Below are 10,253 nucleotides of genomic sequence, written 5' to 3'. Positions count from 1 at the left end.
TATGCCCCTGGGCAGGGCTGTCCTCCCACATTGGGGTCCCTGAACCTGGGGGTGGGGAGCCCTGGGATGCCCCCTGAACCCCTGCCCCACAGCAGGTGCCCCCTCCCCACATGAGCAACGACATACCCTCTTCCCTATGCCAAGCTCACTTTCTTCAACTCCTACAGCTTATCTTCCAATTTTCTGGACTTTGGTCTTGTCAACAGCACAAAGGCACCTCCTGGACTTGTGGCATCTCTTTCCACAGCTGACCTGCCACCTGACCCAAAGGTTGGCTGGCCGTGTTGGTGTGGCTGACAGACGCGTCTGTCCTCCAGTCCTGAGTCACGCCACAGCACTTTTCATCTTGCCTGGGACAAGGGTGTGCCTCTGTGCAGGCCCAAGGTTCCAGATCAGAAGAGGGTGGTGATGCTTAGCTCTGCTGCCAAGCATGGATGTCTTATGGGTTTTGTTCTCCTGCCCAGGGTAGGCCAGGTGCCAGAATTTACTGTCAGCAAATCCTGGAGCAGCGATCTGTCCCAAATGTCGACAGGTGACACTAACTCAGCCTTAAAGGAAAAAGCACAGTTGCCTTTGTTTTACAACAAAATGTGGCTGTATTTTTAGTGTTTCCATATGCCTGGACAGTGTGAGCCACGGGACACGGGAACACCTGAAAGCTACGGGAATGCACAGCCATGGTACTGAAGCACTTGGGGTCAGCCCTTCCTGTCCCAGTGGGATGGGGGAAAGCTACAAAAGGGAGCCGCTCAGAGTGCAGGCAGACAGGTGGGAGCAGTGAGGGTGGTGGGGGTGGCTCCTGGGGGACGGGGCCCCATCCTGTGCAACTTCAGCCCACATGGTAAGAACACACTATTCTTGGAGTTTGCTTCTGTGTGAAAGCCCAATGTGGAGGCTCCTGAGATACAAAAGGGCAGGCCCTTCTGCTCCAGCTCTGCCCTAACTCTCAGAAGAGCAGGCAGCTCACCAGAGGCACATCAGTGTTGAAGTGATCAGCTGGCCCCAGTGAGTCTGGGGTGCAGTAAGCCCAGGCCTGGAGGTTGTGGGGGATGGCAGGGCAGGGCATGGTAGGGAGTAGCAAACTGAGCATTGGCACATGCCATACCCACTGCCCTTCTCATATCTGTGCCACCCATGGGCACAGGTCTCCAGCTGCACCACACTGCTTGGTGACATGATAACAACCAAATTCCAACCCCACGAGGGGCAGGAGGTTCCCCAGTAGTGGCCAAGAAGGGACTTGGCTAGATCAATGCACCCTCCACCTTCACAGCAGCTCCCACCCAATTCACTGCACGTCTGCTGTGAAGGACAGACAGGTGCCCAGGCTGCTGCTTTAGAGGTCAGTGCTTGATACACCAAGGCAGTTGTGGGGGTTCTGGTCTCCTAATATCAGAGGCCTCACCCTCCAGCTTCCCACATGCTGATCATGAACAGGTGAGGGTCTCCCTCGGATCTGCTCAGCCACAGGCACCCCAGCACTTGTGTAGCCCTGCCTGAACACTAGCGATTCCAAACAGAGCAGGCACGTCATGCAGCCGGCCCTTTGTGGGCAATGCCTACATCCAACCAGGTGTTGGCTTCTGATGTCAGAAACAAGTTCCAGGAGAGTCGGTGGGAGGCAGGGAAGGAAGGGAGTCAGCTCTGGGGAGAGAGCCCCATGGCACACCTCCTCCAAGCTGTTGCGCACAGGGCCTGGGGCCTCCTGCCCTTTCCCCTGCTAACAGAGCCCTGCTGTTTAGGAGCCACTGCCACCATCAGAGCAAGGAGGCCAGCACCCAGCCCTCCCATGCAGTAGCTGGGGCACTGGCCTGGTGCCTCCTGTACACCGAGCTGACAAACAGATGACCTCTCAGCAGGACCCCACTTGTTTGCACCACTCACCATTTCCAAAGAGCTACCCCTGAGGCAGCCTGACCAGATGCCCCCGTGGCCACTGCTGTGTGCCATGTGAAAGCCTGCCCTTGCTCCAGATGTGAGACCATTTGCCCAACGCAGATGCCTTTTTGTGGATTCTAACATAAATTGGTCTCAATCTACATTTTGTTTTCTCCATCATTTTCCTAGTGCATGTAAACCATTTGTTAATATGGTGTGATCATTCTGTGCACTGACAAAAAGGGAATGTTGACAGTGTTCTGATTTTTCTTACTGATGAAGTGGCTAAAAACATTACCTCAGCCTTTTTTTTACTTTTAGCTGGAAAAATAGCTTAGTTACTTAGAAAATGAAAACAAAATCATTTTCTTTAATGAAGGAACATGTTTAAATCATATCATTACTATGTATTTCACCATCTGAAAGCAAGGGGCACTGTTGAGATTAAAGAAAAATTTTTGCTCCTTTTAATAATAAAATTTATTTCAAGCTTTGGACAGTTTGCACCACCTCATTATAAACCAGTGTCTTTAAGTTCCTCCTAGTGCCCAAATTTCAAGATGAATAAAAGAATTCCTTAGTACAGAATTGAGCTTATGTCCCCCAACAGCATCCGTCTGTCTTATCTGGAAGGTCTTGGGGCTTTCTGAGCAGGAAAGATTCAGTAACATGAATCTGGAATGTGTCCCCCACCTACTGTACCTACAATCCATTTCCTGTGTCCACTGTCTCAGGGACCAGTTTCCCACTGTGAACGGGGTGCCCAAGGCCACCCCACCCCACTGGATGTGGTGCTTTCTCCTCTGCCAGCTGGTGAAGGGCACAGTTGGCCTGGAGATGGGCTCTGCCAGAGCCTCCCAGCATCCATTCTTCAAAGCTAATTTTCTTAATCTTCCACACCCACATTTCTCATGGGGTGGCTACTAAGCACTTTGCTTTCCATGTAGTTTCCACCGCCTCAGAATCCTCCTAACACCCAGGGTCTTCCCAGGCCACAGGGGCGAGAACCCTTCCCAGGCTGTCCTGTGCTCACCAGTGCTTGGTCGTGGTCCAGAGACCAACCCAGCCCCTCTCCTGCACAGCACAGCAAATCAGGCCTGACCCAGGCTATGCCTGGTGCTCCTCACACCCAGATGGCTCCTACCCAGCATGAGGGTGGGAGTAGAGGACCAAGGGGCTGTCAGGACTGAGGCAAGGAGAATGCTAGCCTTGCACCATGCTCGGAGGAGCCTGGGTCACCCTGGTGCCAGCACCTGTGTGGCCACCAGCCACACAGCTCGGTGCCTCAGATTCCTGCTGGTCACCACACTGAGACCCCGAGTGACCAGGCCAGGCCTAGACTCATGGCACCATCAAAGCTCTCTTGCATAACAAATGAAAACTGTGGTCTATGCTTGGGTGCTAGCTGGGTATGAGGAGACTGGTGTCTGGTGACTAACAGCCTACACAGCTTGCTTCCCAGAGGAAACAGTAGTTACTAGAAAGTTCCTTCAGTGCTTGGAGAACTAAGCAGTAGATGGTAGGATGATTTCATGCTCCCCTGAGCTGACTGGACTTGTCTTTGTGCTAGGGAACAATGGCCCCTCTCCCGCCACTTCCCTGCAATCGACATGTGTCATCTCCTCCTAACACTTTCAGTTGAGAACTTTGCTCCCTCACATTCACCAGAGCTCATTCCTAACCTCATGTGGTGTAGTCCCTTGGGCTCCCTCTGACCACCCCCACAGCAGGCCCGCCGAGCATCTGGTCCCTCAGTGTATTTATGTCACACAGCAAACGGTTCCTGCTAGAACCAATTTGGCAGAGACGTCAACTGCAATAAACACCACTGTACACTTTACAAATACAAATTAATCCATGTTGGACAATGACAATTTCAGAACTTAATTGATGGTTCCCCTTTCATCCACTCCAACCCCAGAAACCTGCCCCCTCGGACCAGCTTTTCATGTTGTTTCTGCAGCCTGGCCAAGCCTGCCAGCTGTTCGCAGGAAGTAGGCAGAACAGACAGCTACTCATACTCTAACCCCATGAAACCCTGGGGAGCTCTGGCCTGGTGCTGCAGGGGTGATGTTGCTAACTGGTGGCACCAGAAAAAGGGGCAGAAGCCATTAAGTGGGAGGGTGGGTAGGGGGGCCGGCTTACCAAGAGCTCAGTAAACCACAGTGTGGGTGAGACAGGCCCTTCCCCAACCCTGAGCATAGCAGGCTCCCAGCTGTGCTGTCTCCAGCAAGGCAAGGAAGAGAGGCCTCAGATCTTTGCAGGGGCCACTCATGGCTGTGTGTCCATCAGGCATCAAGAACATCCAGTTCAGCCAGCCAGCCAGGCAGAGGGAGGGCACTGCCTGCACCCAGGGTACCCCTCCTGGCTGCACGCTGCAGGCACACACCTCTGGTGTCTCAGGGGCACAGCTGCTAAACAGCAGCAACGCTCCTCTTCTGGAAGCTTGTTTAAACCTCACGGTTCTGATCAGCCTCTGCAGTTCAAACTGGATTCAGCAATAACCCTGCAGACATGACAGAAAAACAGACTTGTTTGCAACACACATTTCTTCTTCAGAGGTTTGTTATTTTTCTTTCAACTTGATGGATTCAAGATTATCTTATTCCTCCAAATCTCATCTAGTTTAGAGACTTAAGAAAAATGGCCTCTGGTAACAGATACTGCCCTGGATCCACCAAGATCTTCCTGCTACCTCCTCCACAGTGGCAGCAAAGCCAGAAGCAGTGCCCCTGGGCCTGCAGTGCCACCACAGGGGGAGTAGAGATGGCATCCCATGACCCTCACCCATGGGGTCTTCTTGCTGGATCCCACCCACCAGTCAGAACAAGACCCTAGCTGCCCCAAAGCCCAAGGCTAGTGCCTCCAGCCAGACACCAGACCAAGGTGCCTAGCTCTTGTCCCCAGCACAGCCCGTGTCCCCCATACCTGCACTGTGCTGCCCGACACCTGACCTGGCCTTTCCAGGACTAGGACTCCCAGAGACCTTGCTACCCCATCACACTGGGAGCCTCTGGCTAGCAGACGTTGCAGTCAGGCTACTGCAAAGGAGCTTCTGGTTTCTGATCAGCCTGGAGCCCATGAGCCCACAGAGCAGCACACAAGTCAGGCGAGAGAACCCTGACCAGCAAGGCGGTGCAGGAAAAGTTTGGGGGCCAGGCACCATGAAGATAAAGGACAAGTTAGGTGAGGGGCTATGTCTTGACAAGGCAGCCCTTGTCCTCCCATTACATCCTTCCTGGGCCCAACCCCTGATCCACCCATGGTAGGCATTCTTAATCTTCTTTAACTTTGTGGTAATGAATGGGGTGTTTGCCCATTACTAAAATCTCAAAATCCTACTACATCCTCACTGTTGAAGATATTTAAGTCGAAAAAAAATGAACCAAGTATGAATTCAAAGCCTAGCTTTTGATCCCAATTAGACAAACGAAAAGTGGTCTCCTGCCATTAACCTTGGAGTGAGGGTCAGGCAGTGAATCTGCACACTGGGACTACACCACCAAGATCCCTGCTCCCGCACAAGGAGCCAGATGGCAATGATGTGTGAGGATGGTGGGGTCTCGGCCTTCAGGCTTCCCTTCCTCTTGGCACTTGGCAAAGGATAATGTTGAGCCCAAAGGCTTGCCACCTCCAGCCCCAAAAGGCTAAAGGGGTTGTTCTGAGGAGCCAGGTCTGTCATTCACTGCAAGAGCCTGAATGAAGTCCACAGCATTAGGGGAGGCAGAGATGCCCAGCTGGCAGGCACTTGACCTGAAGACAGAAAGGTCACCTAATTGCCCACCAGCAGTCAAGGATGCTGCTGACATTTAGCAGCCACAGGGGCTCCAGCTGGTGACTTGTGGCCCACCAGGACATTCGTCTCCTGGCCTGTGTTAGACAGCCCCTCACCCCAACCCAGCACAACAGGATCCGCTTCCCGTTCATGGTGCTACCTGCTGTGGGCCTATCTCATGTGCAGATGGCACAGACCCACAGAAGACCATCCATGCTGCAGCCTTGGTCCAGGTCCACAATATTTTAATCACATCCATTGATGTGAAGGGACAGCGAGAACACTTGACTCAGGCCAACTTCTGGCCCCATGCGGCGGCTCACGCCGAGTCATGGAACAAAGCTCTGGCCGAGGTGCAGGCAGCTCTCAGTACTCTCTTCTCATCAGGCCGGCATCCTTCAGGCCGGCTTTACCCAGTACTGCTCGGTCTTGGGCAGGTAGTCTGTGAACTGCTCACCAGGTGTCACCTGGGGGTGCTGTTGCTCTTCTTTCGGGTTGTAGGGGAATAAGAAAGAGATGTTTAGCCAAGGATTGCAGCCTGAGGAGGGCAGGTTCAGAGCTGCAAGTTCAGAGCCTGACAGGGCATACGTGTGAGCACTGCACTGACACCACTAGGGCACTCTGCCCTCCCAGGGGAGCTGTGGTGCTGCTTAGGCAGTCCACACGCAAATACTTTGCACACACCTGAGACTGCCTCAAAAGCACTTGTACAAGGAAAAGTCAAGTTTTAATAGAAATTCAATGATACTTGAAAGCCTCTCACTGGCAGTGACAAGGCCTTTGGGAGCTGAGACAAGGGCCCTGCCTAGGCTGCCCCCACCCTTCATGGGCACCTAGCCATCACACTGACCTCTGTCTTCACCTCCACCTCCCACTCCCTCAACCTCCTCACTGTCCTCTTCTGAGTTGGTCTCCTCCAGCCACTCCTGAGTTTCTTTAGAGCAAAATGGATATTTGGGGTATCAACGCAGCTGGGGCCCAGGATCCTGAGGACTCTGCCCTCCCACCACAGGAACTGCTGAATACAAGTCCCTGGAGAGCCTGTCTGTGTCTCGGAGAAGAGGTGGGTGACAGTGGGGTGTGCAGAAGCACTGGCTGCCCACAGCTTCCCGGCTCCACCCGGCTTGCTGGGAGACATGGAGGAGGCCCATGCTAGTTACCTGGTGCTTCCTTGATGTGTGTATCTTCACTATGTCTGTACTCTCAGAACTCAAAGAAGTGAGCAGCAGCTTGTGTCAAGCAGCCACCTGGGTACAACATAGAAATGAGGGCTGGAGGGACTCACCATTTGGATCAGAGAGCAAATGAGGCCTGAGGGTCAACAAGAAGGTCATGCATGGCGGGACGGCCCTCCTGGGCAACTGTGTGTACACAGCAGGCCAATGTGGATGAAATCCGCTTTGCAAGAGCGTACAGCAACCCACAGTGCCCAGATAGGTCTGAGACACCCCTAGTTGTGTCTAGGCCTCCATCAGCTCCTGAGTGGGATGGGCGTGCATGGGATGTACCCCTCACTGTAACCAGGAGGGCCTGCTTTCACTTGAATGGCACAAAGCCGAGAGCACATGGGACGTCAGGAAGGCACCTCCTCAGCCAGCTCACCTGGATCCGTCTCTACCAAGGCTGTCCACTCCTCCATCTTGTGGAGGTCGAGGCAGTCCAAGTCACTGAGGGTCACCTGGCGGTCGCTGGCCTCAAACATTCCTCTGTAGAGGTAAAGCCACCCGTGCTTCTTCACAGCCAGCATGGTGTTGGAGCAGGGGCTCGGCCCTGTCACAGGCCTGCTGGCTTTGTCAGGGCTGTCTTCCCCAGGGGATGGTAGCCGTGCTGCTGGGCCAGCGGCTGTGAGCACCTGTTTAATGGTGACCACAGTCCCATCATCTACGACCACTTCTTTGATCACCTCCAGGCCTTCCTGGGCACCGGCCCCCTCATATTCCTGCTCATCTGCACCTTTGGGCTCTGCTTTTTGCCCCACCTGTGCTTCCTCCTCTCTGACCTAGGTCCCTGTTGATGAACATAAGGCAGCAGAGAGTGGGTGTGAACACAGGGTTCCCCAGGCACCCAAATGCAAGCAAATGAAAAAGCTGCTTATGAGCACCACGTACCAGGGGTGGGGACCAACAGCTGGAGGATGGCATCCCGATCCCCCTTCTGGGCTCACCCTGAGACCACTGGCCTCTGCCTGATGTAGTCCCTCAGAGGAAGAGGGTGGTGAGTCCCGACAGGAGCCCAGCCGATGTGCCATGGCACCTGGACAGGAGCAGAGTCTGTCACCCAAGGGCACTGCCCTCCTCCAGCCTGGGGAACAGTTTCTGAAGTCACTGACCTGACCACTCATCTAGACCAGAAGCCCCTGGGGGAGCTCCCTGTGCAGACACTGCCCACCATGCCACCTGTCTGGGCTGGTGCCATACAGGGCTGGGCGGTGTCCCTGCTTATGATGACAGTACAGATGGTGAGGCTCCAGAGCCTCACAGGCAGAGGGACTGGGGTGCGGGGCCTCGCCTGGAAGAAGGCAGTGGGAGCAATGATGCCAGGAGCAGGTGTTGCCCTACCCTTTAGGCCCAACTCTACCTTCAGCTGTTCTGTGAACCAGCGTCATAGAGGTACAGGTCATTGAGGAAGTCGCCCTCCAGCCTCTCCTCCTCTTCCTCATCACAGATGCCCCCGAAGAACAGTTTCTGATGGTTTAGAGCCACAGCCACTGTAAAGCCAGAGATGTGGGGTGGGCTTGGCTCCCAAAGGGCTAATCCAAGTCCACACTGACCTCCCTGTCATAGAGAGCACACATGTAGTGAGGGACAGCCCCCAAGACCACACCGGGAATCCCCCAGTGACCAGGAAAAAGAAACAGTGTGGGGCTATGGCACTCGCTCAGCTCTTCCTCAAATGTACAATGTGCAGTCCAGCCTGCCCTAGGGTGGTCCGCCGTGAGGGACCAGTGCTGGGGCTGGACCATGATGGAACTCTCCACCGGTGCTCTGCAGGCAGGGGCAGCAAGCTGTGATGGCCAGTGGGCACCACCCTCCAGGGGACCCATCCAGGAGCACTGCTCCCACAGGGCGCAGGGGCTCAGAGTCACAGGTGCCACCAGTCCTCCGGCACCTGACCCTGCCTCATGTTCCTCCTCAGAACAGGTCTCATTCATGGTAACCCTGGAACGTAACCCCACATGAACCATTGTGGATGTCTTTCCACCATGTCCAGGAAGGACTAAGACTTTTCCTTTAATGAACATACAATAGCTTAACAGAAGCAGCAGATAGGAAACTCTCTCCTGAGTTGCACCAACACCTGGGCACATGGCAGCCCACCCATGATCTGCTCACTCACAAGGCTTTACAGGCACAGGGAAAAGGAGGGGAAAGCCAGCCACCCCTCTGGTCAGGGCCAGATGTGCATCAGCTGCAGGATGTGACTGCACGCATGCCAAACTATTCCCTGGCTCAAGCCTTGGTCCCCAAAGGGAGGGCACATGTCCATGCCCATCACTGTGATGGTGTGGCCAGCTGCCTTCGGAAGCCCTGCCTTGAGGAATTTTACAATGGAGGAGGTCAAGGTGTCCTGCATGACCATCCTCTTACTTACAGTAATGCACCAAATGGAGGACAAAGGACTTCATGCAGATCACAAAGCAGAGTGAGGATCAGCCTGGACCCCTGGTACCACTGCAGTCCTCTCCCCAAACTGTGGCACACAATGGACTACAGCCTTATGGTCTGAGCTCTAAACAATACACACTGGGAGATCAACCCCACAAGTGTCCCAAAACCCCACACCTAATGGCAGTCACTTGCTCCTAAGCAAGAACAAGGGAAAGAACTGTGAAGCAGTATTCCTGCTTTCTCCCAAGGGGCACCCCCATCAGCACCACCCTGTCTATAAGGCAGCTCACCCGCAGCACCCCCAAGTGGAGCAACCCCAGCCCTGTGCTCCCAGAGGGCTATTTACAGAGGGTCTGGCCTGGTCCACAGCTTCTGCAAACCAGCCCCACATCCACAAGGGCAGCTGGCTTCTGTGCCTCAGCCCTGCCTTGCAGTGACACACAGATTGCTGTGTCCTCCACATAGTTCCAGTACCTTCTTGCCTCTCCTCAAACTTCAGTAGTGTCTTGCCAATGGATTTCAGCCCCTGGCAAGTTCGCTATGGATTCAGTGTGAACAAAGAAATGACAGCAGAACGTTTCTTTGGAGTGAAAGGGTTTATTACCTGGCTTGCTCTCCCAGTGGCAGGTCGAGCACTAGCATCTCTGCCTCCGCCCAGAGCACTGGGCCAAGTTCTCTATATAGCACAATAATAGCTTATTGACTAAAAGTGTGAAAGCAGTAGCTCAGCAACAGGCCAGTTACGTCATCAGGTGACTTAAGTTCAGTGAGGATTCTGGCCATAGGAACCCCAAGTTTGCTGCATTCCACCCCTCCAGGATTCTCGCCTTACAATTTATACACTCTCAATCTTCCACAGTGGTCCCTGTGTGAGAAAGCTGGAGCACTGTAACCAGATTCCACAACAGCAACAGAGGATAGCAACAACTTAGATAAAATAACAAAAGTAAGCTACAACAAGATTTTGATATAGGCAACAAAAATTATAATAA

The 10,253-nt window shown here is 53.8% G+C and overlaps 1 pseudogene; it reads right to left on the bottom strand.

Moving 5' to 3' along the window:
* Positions 1-6,051: 6,051 nt before the first annotated feature.
* On the bottom strand, positions 6,052-8,804 carry LOC118935919 (kelch domain-containing protein 4-like; annotated as a pseudogene).
* Positions 8,805-10,253: the final 1,449 nt, after the last annotated feature.

Source organism: Manis pentadactyla, chromosome 17 (assembly GCF_030020395.1).
Source record: "Manis pentadactyla isolate mManPen7 chromosome 17, mManPen7.hap1, whole genome shotgun sequence".
NCBI lineage: Eukaryota > Metazoa > Chordata > Mammalia > Pholidota > Manidae > Manis > Manis pentadactyla.
The sequence above is the reverse complement of the archived record's forward strand: the minus strand, read 5'-3'. Positions and strand labels throughout refer to the sequence as shown.